Here is a 19,776-nt window from a genome sequence, read left to right on the forward strand (position 1 = left end):
ATGTAGCAATGAAGCTTAACCTCCCTATAGGTATGCCTAAGAATCACCTCTGGGGGACCTCTTTTGTTGGTCAGATATGACCTCTCACTAAGCCTAACTCTACAAGTGAAACCATTGCCCTCCCCCCTACATGGGGCACGACATCCAGGGGTGAAAGTCTCCCTGGCAGCATGGGAGATGACTCCCAGGGATGAGCCTGGCCCTGGCACCATGGGATCAACAATACCATCTTGACCAAGAGGGGGAAAAGAAGTGTAACAAATAAGGTATCAGTGTGAGAGAATCCAAGTAGAGTTGAAAGGTTACTCTGGAGGTTACTCTTTTGCAAACTTCAGTTAGACCTTGGGCTGGTTTAAAAGGATGTGTGTACCCTAGAAAAGCCATGTTTTTAATCAAAATTCCATTCTGTAGAGGCAGAATAATCCCTATTCAATACTGTATGTAATTAGATCATCTCCCTGGAGATGTAACCCAATCAAGAGTGGTTGTTAAGCTGGATTAGGGTAGATGTGTCTCCATCAATTTGGGTGGGTCTTGACTGGTTTACTGGAGTCCTATAAAAGAGGAAACATTTTGGAGAATGATAGATTCAGAGAGAGCAGGGAAGAATGATAAAGCCACGATTTGCAGAGAGCCCACAAGCCAGTGACCTTTGGAGATGAAGAAAGAAAATGCCACCTGGGGAGCTTCATGAAACAAGAAGCCAGGAGAGAAAACTAGCAGATGGCACCTTGCTCGTCATGTGCCCTTCCAGCTGAGAGAGAAACTGTGACTGTGTTTGCCATGTGCCTTCTCACTTGAGAGAGAAAATCTGAACTTCATCGGCCTTCCTGAACCAAGGTATCTTTCCCTGGATGCCTCTGATGGGACATTTCTATAGACTTGTTCTAATTGGGACATTTTCTCTGCCTTAGAACTGTAAACTAGCAACTTATTAAATTCCCCTTTTTAAAAGCCATTCTGTTTCTGGTATATTGCATTCCAGCAGCTAGCAAACTAGAACAGACCTTGCTACCTATCCCAGCTTGCCAAACCCCAATCAAGACCATTCCAGCCAATATTAAAGAATACCTAGGGTGTTATATAATATTCTACAAATAGTAGAATTTCTGGTAACTTTCCAGAAACCTACAACCTCCAGATGGATCCCTGGACCAGATTAGTCTTGAAATGCAGAGGAGCTAGCCTCTCCAGGACATCAACTAGTTCCAACCCTCCATCCCTTATTATCAACAACATCTTCCAACATGAAAATTTTGGATATTTGGATATAACCCAAATATCCCTAAAGAATGGGAGAAAGATCAAAGGTGACAGTGGGGTTATACAGAGAAGGTAGGGTTTAACACATGAGTATGATTGCTGAGTGATTATATTGATATTTCTTTTTGTCCCAGTACCTTAGAGCAGCTAAAAATAAAACCCAAAATTGTGGAACTGTATCCCAGGCCAAACTCTAAAGTCTGTTCTATAACTAATTGTTGCTGTATACTTTGAAATTTATTGCTGTTTTGCAAATGTTATTTTTCACAAAAAAGAAAAAAAGAGAAGGAGCAGTATAACAGAGAAGATATGATTTAGCAAGTGAGTATGACTGCTGACTCATTATATTGATGTTTCTTTTGGTCTCCAGTGTCTTGGAGCAGCCAGAAGAAAAAAATGAAAAATTATGGAACTGTAAACTATACCAAACTTTAAAATCTGTTCTGTAACTACTTGTTAAAATGTACTTGGAAAAGTATTTTTTTTATATTTGTTATATTTCACAATTAAAAATGTTACAGTTTTACAGATTTTGTATTTGTTATATTTCACTTTTAAAAATGTTTTTATATCTTATATTTCACAATTTAAAAGTGTTACAGAATAAAATGTACTTGGAAATGTATTGCTCTTTTGTATATATGATATATTTCACAATTAAAAAGGTTATAAAAGGAGATGTAATAAAAAAAAGAAGTGCAGCATACCCCAAGAAGAATAGATCCTAACAGACCTACTCCAAGACATTTACTAATCATATTGTCAATTGTCAAGGACAAGGAAAGAATTCTGAAAGGAACAAGAGAAAATGATCCATCACATACAAGGAAAGCTCATTAAGACTAAGTGTGAATTTCTCAGCAGAAACCATGGAGGCAAGAAGGCAGTGGTATGATACGTTTAAGGTGCTGAAAGAGAAAAATCGCCAATCAAGATTTCTATATCTGACAAAACTGAGAGAAATGAGGAAAAAATTTAAATATTTACAGATAAAGACTGAGAGTGGTTGTGAACAAGAGATCTGCTCTGCAAGAAATACTTAAGAAGTAATTCAGGCAGATAGAAAAAGACAGGAGAGACAGATTTGGAAGAGTGTAGAAATCAAGATTATCAGGAAGGGTAACTAAAGGGTAAAAGAAGAGAAAAAAAAGATATGGCATAAAATCCAAAAGACAACATGGTTGAAGAAAGTACTTCTTTTACAGGAATAACATTAAATGTTAATGGACTAAACTCCCCAATCAAAAGAATCGGCAGCATGGATAGTAAAAACAGACAAACCAGCATCCATCAATATACTGTCTACAAGAGGCACTCTTTAGACCCAAAGGCAAAAATAGGTAGAAAGTGTAAGGATCAAAAAAAAAATTTCATGCAAACAACCACCAGAAAAGAGCACGGGTAGTGATACTATTATTAGACAAATCAGCTTTTAAATGTAAAACAATTAAAAGAGACAAAGAAGGACACAATGAGTTAATAAAAGGGACAATCCATCAAGAAGACATAACAATCATAAATATTTATGCACTGAGCCAGAGTGCTGCCAAAATACATGAGGCAAACTCTGACAATACTGAAGGGAAAAGTAGACATCTCTAGAATAACAGTTGGAGACTTCAATATACCATTCTCATCAATGGTTAGAACATCCAGACAGAACTGATAAGGAAACAGAGATCTTGAATGATGAATGAACTACACTTAACAGACATTTACAGAACATTGCGCCCCACAACAGTAGGATATATACTTTTCTCAAGTGCTCATGGATCATTCACCAGGATAGACCACATATTGGGTCACAAAGCAAGTCTCAATAAGTTTCAAAGGATGGAAATTATACAAAACATTTTCTTGGATCATAATGGAATGAAATTAGAAGTCAATAACAGGTGGACGGCAGGAAAATTCACATATATATGGAGGCTAAACAATGTATTATTAAACAACCAGTGGATCAAGGAAGAAATTAAAGAGAAATTAGTAAATCTCTTCAGCCAAATGAAAATGGAAACACAAGAAGACATCCAAACTGGAATGGAAGAAGTAAAATTTTCACTGTTTGCAGATATTATGATCTGATATGCAGAAACTCCTGAAAAGTCTATAGCAAAGCTACTAGAGCTAATAATTGAGTCCAGAAAAATGTAAGGTTACAAGATCAACAGTATATCCATCTATAGGTCAGTATCAGGCTGTTTTGACCATTGTAGCTTTGTAATATGCTTTAAAGTCAGGTAGTGTGAGAACTCCCATGTCATGTTTTTGTTTCTCAAGTACTTTTAGCTTTACAGAGCACCCTGCCTTTTAATTGTAAAACAATTAAAAGAGACAAAGAAGGACACAATGAGTTAATAAAAGAGACAATCCATCAAGAAGACATAGCAATCATAAATATTTATGCACTGAGCCAGAGTGCTGCCAAAATACATGAGGCAAACTCTGACAATACTGAAGGGAGAAGTAGACATCTCTAGAATAACAGTTGGAAACTTCAATATACCATTCTCATCAATGGTAAAATCAGTAGTGTTTCTGTACACTAGTAATGAGCAAAAGGAGGAAATCAAGAAAAAATCAGTTTACAATAGAATCTAAAGAATTAAATATTTAGGAAGAAATTTAACCAAGGATATAAAAGACCTATACACAGAAAACTTCAAAATATTGCTAAGAGAAATCAAGGAAAACTTAAATGAGTGGAAAGGCATACTGTGTTTATGAATTGGAAATCTAAATATAGTTAAGATGTCAATTCTACCCAAATTGATTTATAGATTCAATGCCATACCAATTAAAATCCCAACAACTTACTTTGCAGAAACAGAAAAACCAATCATCGAATTTATCTGAAAGGGCAGGGTGCTCTGTAAAGCTAAAAGTACTTGAGAAACAAAAACATGACGTGGGAGTTCTCACACTACCTGACTTTAAAGCATATTACAAAGCTACAATGGTCAAAACAGCCTGATACTGACCTATAGATGGATATACTGACCCATGGAGTAGAAATAAGTTTTCAGAAATAGACCCTTTCATCTACTGACAATTGATCTTTGATAAGGCATTCAAGTCCACTCAACTGGGATGGAGCAGCCTCTTCAACAAATGGTACTTGAAGTACTGTATATCCAAAAGAATAAAAGAGGAACCCTAACACACACTATACAAAAATTAACTCAAAATGGGCCAAAGACCTAAACATTAGAGCTAACACCGTACAACTTTTAGATGAAAATGTAGGGAAATAGCTTTAAAAATATTGTGATAGGAGGTGTTTTCCTAGACCTTACACCCAAAGTGAAAGCAATGAAAGAAGAAATAGATAAAATTGAATAGTTTTGAACATTAAGGGCTTTGTCAGGAAAGTAAAAAGGCAATTTGTACATTGGGAGACAATATTTGGTAATCACATATTGTATAAGAGTTTAATATTCAGGATATATAAAGAGATCCTACAACTCAACAACAAAAGGACAAACAGCCCAATTTAAAAATGGGCAAGACATGGACAGACACTTTAGTAAAGAGGAAATACAAATGGCTTAAAAGCATATGAAACTTCGATGAGATAGCATCTCACACCTATTAGCATGGACATTATCAAAAAGACAAAACTACAAGTGCTAGAGAGGATTGCAGAAATAGGTACACCTATTCACTATTGGTGGGTGTATAGAATGGTACAGCAGCTCTAGAAGGTTGTTTGGCAGTTCCTCAGGAAGCTAAGTATAAAATTGCTGTATGATGCAGCAATCCCATTATTGTTATATACTCAGAAGAACGGAAAGCAGGGACATGAAAGGACATTTACACACCAATGTCTATAGCAGCATTATTCACGATTGCCAAGAGATGGAAACAGCCCAAATGCCCATCGACTGAGGAATGGATAAACAATCTGTGCATAAACATATGATGGAATATTACACAGCTGTAAGACAAAATAAAGTCATGATGCATGCAGTAACGCAGATGAACCTTGAAGACATTATGTTGAGCAAAATAAGCTAGAAACAAAAAGACAAATACTGTATGTTCTCATTAATATGAAATGTGTTAGTTTGCACATTGCCAGAAGCAATATACCAGAACTGGAATGGCTTTTATAAATGAGAATTTAATAAGTTACAAGTTTACAGTTCTATGGAAGTCAAAGTGTCCAAATTAAGGCTCTCAAGAAAGGCCGATGGGTCAGGAATACCTTTTTCAGCCGGGTAGTCACATGGCTGGCATCTGCTGGTCCCTTGCTCCTGGCCTCCATTGTTTTCAGCCTCTGTTCCTGTGGGGGTGCCTCACTTTACTTCTCCAGGGCTGGCTTTCATCTCTTGGTTACCCTTGGCTCTCTGCAGGTTCTGGCTTGTTTAACATCTCATGGCAATGTCTGCTGGACTCCAAGCATCTCCAAACATCCATGTCTCTGTTCTCCACATGTCTGTAATTATGTCAGCTCTACTATGAAGTTTCTGTCTGTTCTGAGGCTCCTGTTGTTTCTCTAGACTTTGTCATTTCTGGCTCGCTCTCCAAAATGTTTCCTCTTTTAAAGGATTCCAGTAAACTAATCAAGACCCACCTGGAATGGGTGGGACCACATCTCCTTCTAATCAAAAGTCATACCCACAATTGGGCACATCACATTTCTCTGGAGATAATCTTATCAAAAGATTCCAACCTACAGTACTGAATCAGGATTAAAAGGAACGATTGCTCTTATAAGATTGGATCAGGATTAAAAACATGGCTTTTCTAGGGTACATAATGCTTTCAAACGGGCACACTCCATACTCTGAACCCTAAGAAAACCATGTTTTTTTCCCATATACAAAATATATTCAGTCCATCACAATACCACAAAGCCTTAAAACATTTCAGTGTAATACAAATACAATACAAACTTAAAACCAGTACAAAATCTCAACAAAGTCAGCTACAAGCATGGTCTATTCTAATGCAAAAAATTTTCCTCTGGCTCTGCACCTGTAAAACTCAGAACAAGTTATCTGCTGCCAATATACAAAGGAGGGACAGTCATATGATACATATTCCCATTTCCATAGAGAATAATTAGAATGAACACAGGGGTCACCAGGACCCATACAGTTCACAGGACCCATAAGGGCAAACGCCATTGGATTTCAAAGGGTGAGAGTCATTCATCCTTGGGGCTTTAAAAAATGGCAGTTCCACAATCTCCAAGGGCCTACAAAGTGGCCCTGCTCTCTATAAGTACAACCTTGGGGGACATTGGGGAGACCACCTTTTTCTCAGCTCTACCCTCTCCAAGTATCAGGGCTGCACTCGGGCTCTCTGCCATCTTCGGGGCACTTGCTCAACCCCTCCAGAACAACGTGGTGGCAGCCAGGCTCTCCCCAATCCCCAAGGAATGTGTTCCACCCTCTCCAAGGCCTGGGGCACAACTCTTCCCAAACAGCCACCAAGGTGGAAAGCCCACCCTCTGCCTTCTGGGCAAACTTACCCTCTTCAAGTGCCTGGGTGGGTTCGCTATCCTGACCCGAGGTTGCCTGGCTTCAGATCTTAGCTTCCACGGTTTTGCCTTTGAAGTTATTTTTCTTCCAATTTGTCCCTTTTCTATCCCTCTTAGTCCAGACTGGCAGGGGTTCTGTTTATACAGATCCCACAAAACTCTTGTTGGTGTTCTATGAAGTAGGCTGGGATCATGCCCAACAGACAAAAAGACTTTCTGCAAATCCTTCCTGGATAAATCCATCTCCAATCCTGGCTTTTTCTGAAATGGCTGACTGATTCTATGTTTGGTCAAGTCTTCAGGTGGGACACTACCCTCAAGGGTCCTCCTTTCTGGAAAGCAGAATTTTCCAGAACATCAAATTCTGGTTTCTTTGTACCCCAGAGTTCAATCCTCAACTTATCCCTTTCCTCTTGCATTTTACTATAAGCTTCAAAGAGCAGCCAGACTGCATTTTCCACATTTAATTTGGAAATTTCTTCTGCTAAGTTTCTAAGTTCATCACTCTCAAATTCTGCTTTTCGCCTACAAAGAATGTCTTCCTTCCAGTTTGGAACAATATGTTCATCCTTTCTGTCTAAAGCCTCATCAGAGGTATCTTTAGAGTCCACATTTCTACCAACAGTCTCTTCAAAGCATACTAGACAATCTCTATTAAGCTCCTCACGATTCTTCCAGAATCTTTCCCTTATTCATTTCAAAAGCCATTCCAACATGTTGGATATTTGCAAACTGCAGCAGCACCCCACTTCTATGGTACCAAATCTGTTCGACTGCAAGCTGCCAGAATGCAATATACCAGAACTGGAATGGCTTTTAAATTTGGGATTTTAATAAGTTATAAGTTCACAGTTCTATGGAAGTCAAAGTGTCCAAATTAAAACAGCAACAAGAGGTTACCTTCATTCAAGAAAGGCCGATGGGTCAGGAACACCTCTGTCAGCCAGGTAGTCACATGGCTGGCATCTGCTGGTCCCTTGCTCCTGGACTCCATTGCTTTCAGCCTCTGTTCCTGTGGGGGTCCCTCACTTTTCTTCTCCAGGGCTGGCTTTCATCTCTTGGTTACCCTTGGCTCTCTCCAGGTTCTGGCTTGTCTAACATCTCATGGTAATGTCTGCTGGACTCCAAGCTTCTCCAAACATCCATGTCTCTGTTCTTCACGTGTCTGCCTCTTTCAGCTCTACTATGAAGTTTCTGTCAGTTCTGAAGCTCCTGTTGTTTCTCTAGACTCTGTCATTTCTGGCTCTCTCTCCAAAATGCTTCCTCTTTTAAAAGATTCCAGTAAAGTAATCAAGATCCACCTGGAATGGGTGGGATCACATCTCCATCTAATCAAAAGTCACCCACAATTGGATGTGTCACATCTCCATGGAGATAACCTATTTAAAAGATTCCAGCCTACAGTATTGAATCAGGATTAAAAGTAATGGTTGCTCCCACAAGATTCAATCAGGATTAAAACATGGCTTTTCTAGGGTACATAATATTTTCAAACCGGCACAATGAACTAACAATTATGAGAAAATTCTGAGAGTTAAAGTAAGTTACAGGTTAACAGGATATAGAAAGAGGGTAGAGAGTGGGCATTTGATGGTTAAGGAGGACAGACTGTTCAACAGAATTGATTGTTAAGATTCAGAAATGGATAGCATAATACTGTGTGATGGTAGCACAATATTGTACGTATAATGAACAAAGCTGAGTGTGAATATGGTTGAAAGAGGAAGACTAGGGGCATGTATGACACCAGAAGAAAAGATAGGGGATAAAAACTAAGACTGTATAACTTAGTGAAGCCTAGAATGGACGATGATGGTGATTAAATGTACAAGTATAAGAAAGTTTTTACATGAGGGAGAGCAAATGAATGTCACTATTCAAGGTGTTCAAAAAGAGATGGTATATGGAAAAAAATGCAATTAATGCAAACTAAGGCCTATAGTTAACAATAACATTGTAATATTCTTTCATTAATTGTAACAAAGAGAATATGCAACAGCTAAATGTCTGTAAGAGAGGGATGTAAGGGAGGGGTACCGGATTCTTGTTGTTGTTTCTCCTTTTTTCCCTCTTCTTTCTTTGCATAAGAAATGGAAATGTTCTCATGTAGATTGTGGTGGTTAATGTACAACTATGTGATTATACCAAGAGCCATTTAATGTATTCTTAGGATGGATTGTATGGTATGTGAATAACTTTAAAAAACTAAACAGAAAGATACAAGTGCTGGAGAGAGATGTACTTATTCACTCTTGGTAGGAAAGTAGAATGGTGCAGCCCTTCTGGAGGGCAGCATGGTGGTTCCAGATAAGGCTAAGTTTAGGGTTGCCATATACTCCTGCAACTCCATTATGAGGTATATACTTGGAAGAACTGAAAGCAGGGACATGAATAGACGTTTGCACACTGCTGTCTATGGTTGCATTATCCATGATTTACAGTGGATGTAGGTGGCCTAAGAGTACATCAACTGATGAACAGAAGGGCAAGCTGTTCTGTATACATATGGAATATTGAGTGGCTGTAGGAAGGAATGAAGTCGTGAGGCATACAACCAGGTGAATGAATCTTGAGGACATTATGTTGAGTGAAATAAGCCAGATACAAAAGGACAAATAATGCATGGTCTTGCAAATTCTGAGTACTGAATTAGAGAGCATAGGTTATCCGGGGATAGAAAGTGGGCAGAGATTGGGTAACTGATGATTAAGAAGTACAAAATGTTCAATAAGGCTCATTGTAAAGGTTCCTGGATTGTAAGCTCAAATAGCAACTACATGAACTCCTGAATTTTAGCTGTTATTTCTAAATTCTGAGGTGCTGTGCTTTTTGTGTATAACCTAGTAGTTTCCTGGAACTTTGGGCATCTGTGTGATACCTGATACTCAGAGTTCTGAAAAGTTAGCGTTACTCCGTACTGCAACTATTAAAGAAGCTGAACAAGAGATCAGACTTCAGTTAGAGATATGAATGAAATGGACATGGTATACAAAATACAGGGTAAAATATGATAGTGTCTGCATTTTAAAACTTCAACTTCTGTGTGAGATCAATGGAAGAGATATTTATTTGGTCCAAAATTTATATTTTCTGTAGCACACTGTCTGATTCAACTTGTCTGGTCAGCTTATTCAAACAACATAATTACATGAAACCTAGAATAGGTAATGAGATCTTGTTATTCTGCACAAGTTAATGTAATAACCCAATATATTCCAGAGTATTTGAGGCATAAATTTAAAAAGTAAACCCTTGAGAGACAAAATCCTCCTGAGGGACTGGGGAAAAATGTGGAACGATTCATCTTTCCCACTTGGGGAATTTTTAATGTTCTCTCAAGCATTAGGGACTCCCAATCTAAGCCAAGCCTCAGATCTTGAAATTTGACCTTATGAAACTTATTTTTGTCAAAAGCTAAGCCTATTTAGAATTATGCCTAAGAGTTACCCCCAAAGAGTCTCTTTTGTTGTTCAAATGTGGCCTCTCTCTCTAAAACAACTCCACAAATAAACTCACTACCCACTCCCCTATGTAGAATATGACTCCTAGGGCTGTAATTCTCCCTAGCAACATGGGATATGATTCCCAGGGGTGTGCCTAGCCCTGGCATCATGGACTTGAGAATACTTTCTGACTAAAAAGAGAAAAATAAATGAAACAAAATAAAGTTTCAGTGGCTAAAAGATTTTAAATAGAGTTGCAAGGTCATTCTGGACGTTACTCTTATGCAAACTTCCAGCAAAATATTGCAAATTGTCACAGTATGCCAAGCCCAACCAAGAATATTCCTGAAAACCCTAAAGAATACCCATAGGCTCTATCTAAAACTCCTTAAAAGTCTTTATTGGTAAGTTTATTTGTTCAGAAACTTTATTGTTCTTTTGCCAGATAAGCTCCAGTCTCTCCAATAACATCAACCATCTTCACTCCCCTACCCCATAAGATCTTCACTTCTTTACAGCACGAAGAAATTAAAATGGTGATTGTCCAGGTATCCCTGAAGATTGAGAGAATGATCAAATGAGAGGGAGTAGGTGTAACTGAGAAATTAGGATTTAACAAATGATTATGATTACTGTCATTATTTCTAGTGTATTGGAATAGCTAGAAGGAAATACCTGAAATTGCTGAACTGTAATCCAGTAGGCTTGATCTTTGATAATGATTGTATAACTGTATGGTTGTTGTTGTGTTACTGTGTAAAGGTCTTGTGACTGACACTCCTTTTATTTGATGTATAGGCTGCTGAGTAATAAAATAAAATAGGAAAGATAAAAAGTATGGGATATTTTGGGTGCGCTTTTTCTTTTTATTTCTTTATTTAGACTAATGAAAATGTTCTAAAATTGGTTGTGGTGTTGAACGCACAACTATATGATGATGTGAGCTATTGATTGTATACTTTGGATGGATTATATGGCATGTGACTATATCTTAATAAAATTGCATTAAAAATTTAAAAATGATAAATGATAAAAAATAGGGAAGAATTGTAATATAAAATATGGAGTATAGTTAATAGCTTAATTATAATAATATTGTTTCATCAATTGTGACAAATATACCAAAGTAATTGAAAGTGTTAATGATGGAGAAAATGGGGGGGAAGGGTTGGATTATATATGGGAACTCATGATTTTCTGTATATTTTATGCATGATTTTTCTTTAAACCTACAACATTAATTATATATATGAATATCTTTATAACTGGTTTGAGATGAGAGTTCTTAAATGTGAATAAAGCTACCAGGTTCTTAAGTTTGACCACATAAAATTAAGAATTCCATTTCCTTGAAATGTATCATTAAGAAAGCAAAAGGTTTATTGTGGATATGAGAATAGATATTAGCAAAATGTATACTGAAAAATACATATCCAAGACATATTGGATATTCAATGGATTTCAATATCCAAGACATATTGAAAATTCCTGTAAATCAATAAAAGCTGAAGCACATAATCCAGCAGAAAAATGGACAAAGGAAAGAAACCTAGAAAAAAATGGATGAGACTCTTAACAGGTCCTTTGCAAATGAGAAAATCCAAATAATCCTTAAACATGTGGAAAGATATGCAACTTATCAGTAATTGAGAAAAGGCAAGTTAAACTCGAAATGAAATACCATCACACACCTATTAGAATGGCTAAAAGTTAAAAGATGGATAATACCAAGTATTGGTGAGGATGGAAAGCAATGGGAATTCTTATGTCCTGCTGGTGGAATTATAAATTGGCACACTTGGAAATACTTATGCATGATATTAAATTTGAAGGTATAGCATATCTGTGGCTCAGCGATTCCAAAATGCAAGCTCACTTGTTCCAGGAGACATAGACAAGTAGGTTCATACTAGCATTACTTGTGCTGGTCCCAAATTGGGAATAACCCAAATGCCCATCACAAATAGAAGCCAACGTAATTGTGACATAGTCATACAATGGAATACTCTACATAAAATAATGACTGAATTACAGTAACATATAATGAGGGAGGTGGCTGAAACACACAAATATGATACTGAACAAAGAAGCCATTGCACAAAAGAACACATTCTATAGAATTCCATTATAACAAAAGTCAAAACAAGTAAAGGAAACTAGAGTATTTAGGGATAAGTAGGTGACAAAACTGTAAAGAAATGCAAAGAAGTTATTACCATAAAAACCAGAATTGCTATTACGTCTAGATGGGAAGGAAGGCATTATGATAGGGAAAGGGCCTGGGGAGGATATCTAGGGTCTTGGGAAAGTTCTGTATTGTGCCCTGATGGGAGATGACCTGGGTGCATTCATTTTATCAGAATTCATTAAGATGTATATTTATTTCATATACAATTTTCTCTTTGTGCCTATTTCACATTACATAATTTTAAAAGTGGTTTTAAATGAAAAAGGAAACCAAGGCTCAAACATTTGAATTGGGTTTTCCAAGGTAGTATATCCATCAACTCAAGCCAGCTATGCTGGTTTGAAAGGATGTGTGTCCGCCAGAAAAGCCATGTTTTAATCCTAATCCCATTTTGTAAAGGCAGCCGTTTCTTCTAATCCCTATTCAGCATTGCATGTTTGCAATTAATTAGGTCATCTGCCTGGAAATGTGATGTAATCGAGAGTGGTTGTTAAACTGGTTTAGGTGATGACATGTCTTCACCCATTTGGGTGGGTCTTGATTAGTCCTATAAAAGAGAAAACATTTTGGAGAATAGGAGGACTTTCTGAAGTCCTATAAAAGAGAAAACATTTTGGAGAATAGGAGGACTTTCTGAAGTCCTATAAAAGAGAAAACATTTTGGAGAATAGGAGGACTTTCTGAAGTCTTATAAAAGAGAAAACATTTTGGAGAATAGGAGGACTTTCTGAAGTCCTATAAAAGAGAAAACATTTTGGAGAATAGGAGGACTTTCTGAAGTCTTATAAAAGAGAAAACATTTTGGAGAATAGGAGATGTGGAGAGAGCAGAGAATGCTGCAGCACCATGAAGCAGAGTCCATGAGTCAGCAACCTTTGGAAATGAAGAAGGAAAATGCCTCCCGGGGAGCCTCATGAAACAGGGAGCCAGGAGAGAAAGCTAGCAGATGACGCTGTGTTTGCCATGTGCCCTTCCAGCCGAGAGAGAAACCCTGAACTTCTTTGGCCTTCTTGAACCAAGGTATCTTTCCCTGGATGGATGCCTTTGATTGGACATTTCTATAGACTTGTTGTAATTGGGACATTTTCTCGGCCTTAGAACTGTAAACTAGAAACTTATTAAATTCCCGTTTTTAAAAGTCATTCTGTTTCTGGTATATTGCATTCTGGCAGTTAGCAAACTAGAACACCAGCCTTTATATCCTTGCCCCCAAAGCTTATGCTCTCAAGTACTATCTACAAGTTATTCATCATCTAGTAGAGGACATTACTTCTATCTGTAGGACGTGACGGAAATGTGTGGTGATAAAAGGGAGGTAGAAAGAGAGTCATACTGAGGAAGTGACCATATCCAGCCAGTCTACTGGGGCAGGCTTCATAGGTGAGCTGTGACCTGGACTAACTCCAAAAGACCAAGGATTTGGGAGAGTCTCAAAGCTTCCAGGCTAGAGGGATGTGGTCATCCTGACCTAGGAGGAAAAATAGAAGGCCAGTGCTGCATCTGGCAACCTGGAGATGCAGCCTCTTCTGCAATCTCTGAATCTGAGATGAGAACACAAGATCCTAAAAACAACCATCTCAGACTTGAGTGCCCAGGTTCACAAGCAGGAAATCCTGGCTGCCAGAAGTGAACGCTGAAGGATTTGCTGCCACAAAATCTCCCTCATTAAACAACAGCTTAATGAGTTTAATGAATCAGCCCATACGGAGTAAATTTCTCCTGCAAATTTACAGATGGGCTGAAAGAGCAAGAGGGAAAACACATGAGAGTAATCCATCTCTACAGAATTGGCCAAACTCCGTGAGATTAGACAGGGGAGACAGAGTGCTTAATTCCATCTAAAAACAAACCTTTATGTACCCAGCCCACCTTCCCTTCCCCTCCCACTCTCAGCCTGATCCCCACCCTAACCCTCACGTTTCTTCACAGGAAGCCAGGAGCTTCTACATCTCCCATCTGGTACACATAGAAGTGACTCAGAGTGATAAGTACCAAGAAAAAAGGAGTCTTTCATAAATAAAAGGGAAGGAGCAGAGTGGGTATAAAGTACCTACCTCTTCTTCCACCACAGTAAATATATAAGGTAAGATCAGCAACTTCAAGATGACCTACTTCCCTTCTACACTTTGTCACACATCCAGGGCCTCCATGGCACCTGACAGCATGATACGGCTCGGCACTAGCTCCTAGTATTTTGGGCAAGGCAGAGACTTAACTTATTGAAACTTCCTCAATGTGCCCCAAACTCAGCACAGTTGGCCCAGCTCTTATGAAGAGAAATACTGTCTGGAACTTGCACAGAGAAGTTGGGTTGAAGGGTTCTTCCATCTTGATTTTTTTTTCTAGAAATCTGACCAATGTGCATTTCTGGGTCTGCATGCTTCCTCAGAAAATTATTCAATTTCTTTCAGTTTATGAAGCATTTGAAAAGAGCCAGCTCTGCCAGATTCTCTGATGGGCCATGCATGTGACAGATGTGGCCTAGACCTGTCCACTGGACGCTCAGTCAAGGGAAGAGATAGCCACATTAGTAAATAAATGCTGTTTATGGGGCTGGTGTTACAATGGAGGGAGATGAAAAGGTATTGGGACAATTGGTAAACTTTACCCAGGGAAGCACAGCAGACATCCTAGGAGAGGTAGCATTTGAAATGGATTTTCTCGGCATCTACCAGGTACACAAGGGGAAGGGCCAATCCAGACACAGGATTAAAATGTAAAAGGACATGGAGCACTAATGAATATTTATCTCAATTCTAATCCAATTCCAATGGGTGATGCTAAGGCTAATACTAATATTCCATGTACTGAGGATTATTGTTAGTGATCTGTGGTATCAAGCTCTTTATATCAAACAATTGCCTCATTTAAATCCCATGAAGACTTTATGATGTAGAAATTATTATAATTATCCCCCACTTACACACACGGACCTGAGATTGTCGAGGTATTTGAAGGAAACTGGATAGTGAGACACTGACGTACACATATGGCTTCTAGGTCTCATTGCCCTTGGGGATGCAGGCATCTTGACAAATAGAGTTAAGATTCAATAAGAGAGATAATCCAACTTGTGAAGTTTTCCTGCTCCTCGTAGGATACTGAAGATATTAGATGAAAGAAAATGCATGAGTGGCTCTTTAGACAGGCAACTGTACTTATGAAGAAGTTCGTCCTTGGAGGAGAGAAACCAAAGGCAAGTGTATCAAATCATGCTGGGCATAGATAGAGTGAAGAGAGATAGGTTCACACTGTCCCAGAAAACTAGACCTCAAGGGGTCATGTCAACAGCAGCTGAAATGCTACCATACAAAGTAGGCAAGTTTTTAAAAATATGTTTGGAATATAGAGCTGACATCAAGAATATGTATTTCTACCTGGGCCCCAGGTAGCAGTCTCTACCACTCTGTTCTACAGCCCTGGAGAAACGAGAGGCTAGAGAAGGCAGGCTTCAAAGAATTCCAAAGGCTAAGGCTGTGTCCTAAATTTAGGATATTTATATAACTTGCCTGTTAACAGCTGATGAACTTAACAACCATAATAGTTCTATCCATCGCTTATTGAGAGCCCGCAACATACTTAGCACAGCTCTACACCTGCATTAGCTCACTGACTCTCCCAGCAGCCCTGTGGGGTTGTGCTATAGAAATGAAATTGAGGCCTACAGAGATGTGAATAACCTAGGGTCACACAGTCAATGTAAGTAGAGAAATGGGGGTCAAACTCTGTACTCCCTGATTCCAAAGCCTCTTCTCTTCACCTCAGTGCAAGAGAAAGTTTCAGAACAGAAAATAAGTTTGGGAGATATTAAACAGCCTTGGCCTACACAGATTGCAGGAAGCTGAGCTTAGAGTGAGAGGTCTTACCCAGATGCTAACCACATCTGTCACTTTGTGGGTGTCTGAACAGAGAGCATTTACTCCTCATATAGTCATGGAGGAATTCAAATGGAACCACCCATGTGATTCCCACCCCATCTCCAAAGCATCTCAGAACAATGGGAGACTCTCCAGGATATTCTGCATGCCTGAACAACTTACAAGGAGTATGGAGCTAATCTATTCAGATAAATTGCACACTGACTATGGCAGAGAGAGTCTCACAAGTTTGTCATTAGGCAGGAAGCAGCCTGAACACTCATGAAACTCTTGTGACAAAGGCTGGCAAATACAGAGGAGGCATTTCTGGATTCATAGCAAAGGGACACTGAATTAGCCCCCCTTTGGGGAGGGGGTTTGGCATTTTGAAGGAAGAGTATGGGTCCTCCAGCTCAGTAGGGAGGGGTAGGGAGGTAGGGAAATGGGGACAAAGAAGACAAAATCCATGGGGCTTTGCAGCAGCATGAACGGAAGGCTCGGTTCTCAGTGGTGTCCTGTTCCTGCCATTCCAAGCAAAGGCTATAGAAACAGATTATGATTCCTGGGTCTCCTGGAAGAATCCTGTGAAGCCTTGTGAAATGGGGTGGGTGTCACTCCTCCAAACACCCACAGTTACCTGTGCTTACCTCTATCCTAGTATTTCTGTATCCATCAAGAGCACAGGCCATCAATCAAACTGCTTGAGTTGAAGTCCTAGCTATGCTATTTTTTAACTCTGTTACATCAGGTGAGTTGCTTAATAACTCTGTGCTTCACATTCCTCATCTGTAAAATGGGGATAACAGAAGTATTCTCTCTGTAGGGCTATGATTATGATTAACATTAAATCATATGATTCAACTTAAGCATTTATATCCGTATCTGGTACATTCATTGTTCAATAAATATGTGCCACTGTTATTTCTTACCACTTATCACTGTCACCTTATGCTTATATACTTCTCTTTCCCCTTGTTCTGTGAGCATCTGCAGGATGGGATCTCGGTTTTTTTTATTCCTGGGTCACTAACTAGCAAAGAATTTAGCATGTGACATAAATTTGATGAGATTTATTGAATTAAGAGGGCTTTCTTTCTTTCATTCATTTATTCTTAATGAAATACAATGATACTAAATTCACTCAAAGGCGTCCAAGATATGGGCTCTCAATTGTTTGGCCCTAAAATTGGAATATGATAGCAATGCAGATCATGATATGTTTGTTCCTCTTTCCACTCTTGACATAAGGGGTCTGGAATGAGGAGAAAACTTTTTGTTTCAAAAGATCAGAAAATCCATACAGATGCCAACCTATAGACAATGTAAATGAAGGATTTGAGTCTAGAGGATTAGAAGAAACCCTCTCTTAAAATCTTCTCCCAGTACTCCTACCTTGTCCTATAAAATAGAAACTTACTCTTTTCCTCCCTTCCTTTAATATCTCCCTCCACTATTTCCAAAGAAGGAATGGTTTCTTCATTTTGAGATGGGAAAGCAAAACAGAACTTACTTTCCTGCTGGCTGACTTTCCGGGACCTGGCTGTCCACAGAGCCTGTGGGTTCTGTTCTCTCCTCCCCCTTCAGCCCCACAGAAGGCAAACTCAATTGAGCAGGACCTCCCTACCTTGAAAGTGGGTGGGCACATTAATCTAATTTTAGCTGAAAAGCAGGAAGCCCATTCTCAGTTAAAAATAGATTAGTTAAAATCTTGATTCCCCTCTGCTTTGTTTGTCTATTTCTCAATTGGCTTCAACCTCAAGGGGGTTGGAAGGGACTGAAGACTGGTTACAAAAATGAAGTGGAGCTGATATGGCCATCGTTTAGTAATCAAGGGGCAATCCTTGGGAGAAAGGTGGGGAATGTTGCAACTTCTAATTAAGGAAAGTAAAGTTTCAAGATATATCTCCTTTGAAAAGAACCTAGTAATATGATGTACAGGATTCAAGGGCTATACTATCAGTTAAGGCCCAAAGGACATAGGGATGTACTCAACATAGCATAATTTGAGGAGGATTTATTTACAAAAGAATGAATTGCAAAGCTATGGGTGAGGTGTAGGGGAGCACTTCCTTCTCATCTTCCATGTCCCTTCTCTCCCACCGTTCAGAACAAATCTGGTGAACAGGGTTGGAAAAGTGGTTTAAAGCACTTCCCCATTTAATAGAGATGGCCAAGTCTTCAGAGCAGACCCCAAGTTCATTCACCCCACAATCTGTGCAGTAAAAGAAAGTCATCCTACCTCCAAAGAACCAGGCCTTCTGTGAGTAGTAAAAAGAGAAAGCAAGTGCAGAAAGTCCAAACCTGGGGCCTGATAGAGGTAATTCACCCACTAGCATAAGGTGGCCCCATGAATGTTCTGTGCTCTGGCCAATCAAGCTAGCACACTTCTTTGGAGAAGATAGGGAGAGAGGATGCGGGGGAGGGGCGGGTAGAATTTTCTCCATTATGGGCCTAGGCAGAGCAGCTATAGGGAGAGGTATGAAAGACTTCTTCCTTGTACAAAGTCCTTTCCTCATCTGAGGATGACCCAAACAGGCCTATACCCTAATCTAAAAATGATCATTCACTAAAATTAAAACTGACCTCCTGGGTTGTGTATAGTCAAGGGAGGGTATGCATGTAAGTGCCCCTCTGTCCATGAACACAGTTTAAGAAAGCGAGTCATGGCAGAGCAGCCAACTTTACATTTCCTGCACTTACAGCAACACATAGTGCAGACTATAGAAGAAGAAGAAGACGAGAGAGAGAGAATAGCGCAGTTAATACAAGAGGATATGGCTCAAAGATTCTTCCCTGGCCAGTTAGGACAGAACGGGTCAACTTATCTCAGACACATATCACTTGATCTAAACATGACATCACAATTTCCCTTGAAAACTCTCTCTAAAGTCCTGATATGAAGTCTTCCCCATTGCTTACCTGTCATGGAAATCCATTTCCTTTCTGCAGGTCTTTGCTAGAAACAGCAGACTGACTTTATAAAGCCACTCCTCAGCTAGGACTCTTGTCACTACTCAACCACAATCCAGTCAGCATTTCCTCATATACCACCTGTCAATAATTAGCCAGGCTCTCTTGAGAGCTCCAAAGAGCACTGATAAGCTTATGTGACAATAGCCAGAGTCAGTCTTGTCTGACCATCAGGTCTAATGCCTGTCTCACCTCCTTCAGATTATGAGAAGCTATTCCTACTGAAATATGTAGAGATGAGCAAGTTTTTCTCACTAAAAATCTAGAGACACATACTTTAGACTAATTGTTCACTCCACTATCCTAACTGTGACCTCATAATATTTTGGACCTCTCAAGAGAGATGCCAATCTGGGCCCTTCAATCTCAAGACAAATAGGGAGAGGTGCTCTGTGGTTCCACCCAATGAGACGGAGGCTTGCAGCATTTTGTCTTTTTGCAAACAAAATATTGAACAACGACCTTGCAAGCAGGCATCAACATCACAATTCAAAACTGACACAGTGTGTTTGATGTAGGAGATGGGCCTGTGAAAAGCTGGGGAGGTGTGAAATATTTGTAAACCAG

General features: G+C 39.2%; 1 long non-coding RNA gene across 1 annotated transcript in view; it reads right to left on the reverse strand.

The window, feature by feature from the left end:
- The window catches only part of LOC143664596 (uncharacterized), a 42,239-nt gene extending 22,671 nt beyond the window's left edge, over positions 1–19,568 (reverse strand). The window contains exon 1 of the long non-coding RNA XR_013166537.1: positions 19,159–19,568. This is a non-coding gene — a long non-coding RNA (uncharacterized LOC143664596). The remainder of the gene's footprint in view (positions 1–19,158) is intronic.
- Between the last annotated feature and the right edge of the window lie 208 nt (positions 19,569–19,776).

The sequence above is a fragment of the Tamandua tetradactyla genome, chromosome 20 (genome assembly GCF_023851605.1).
Source record: "Tamandua tetradactyla isolate mTamTet1 chromosome 20, mTamTet1.pri, whole genome shotgun sequence".
Lineage (NCBI taxonomy): Eukaryota > Metazoa > Chordata > Mammalia > Pilosa > Myrmecophagidae > Tamandua > Tamandua tetradactyla.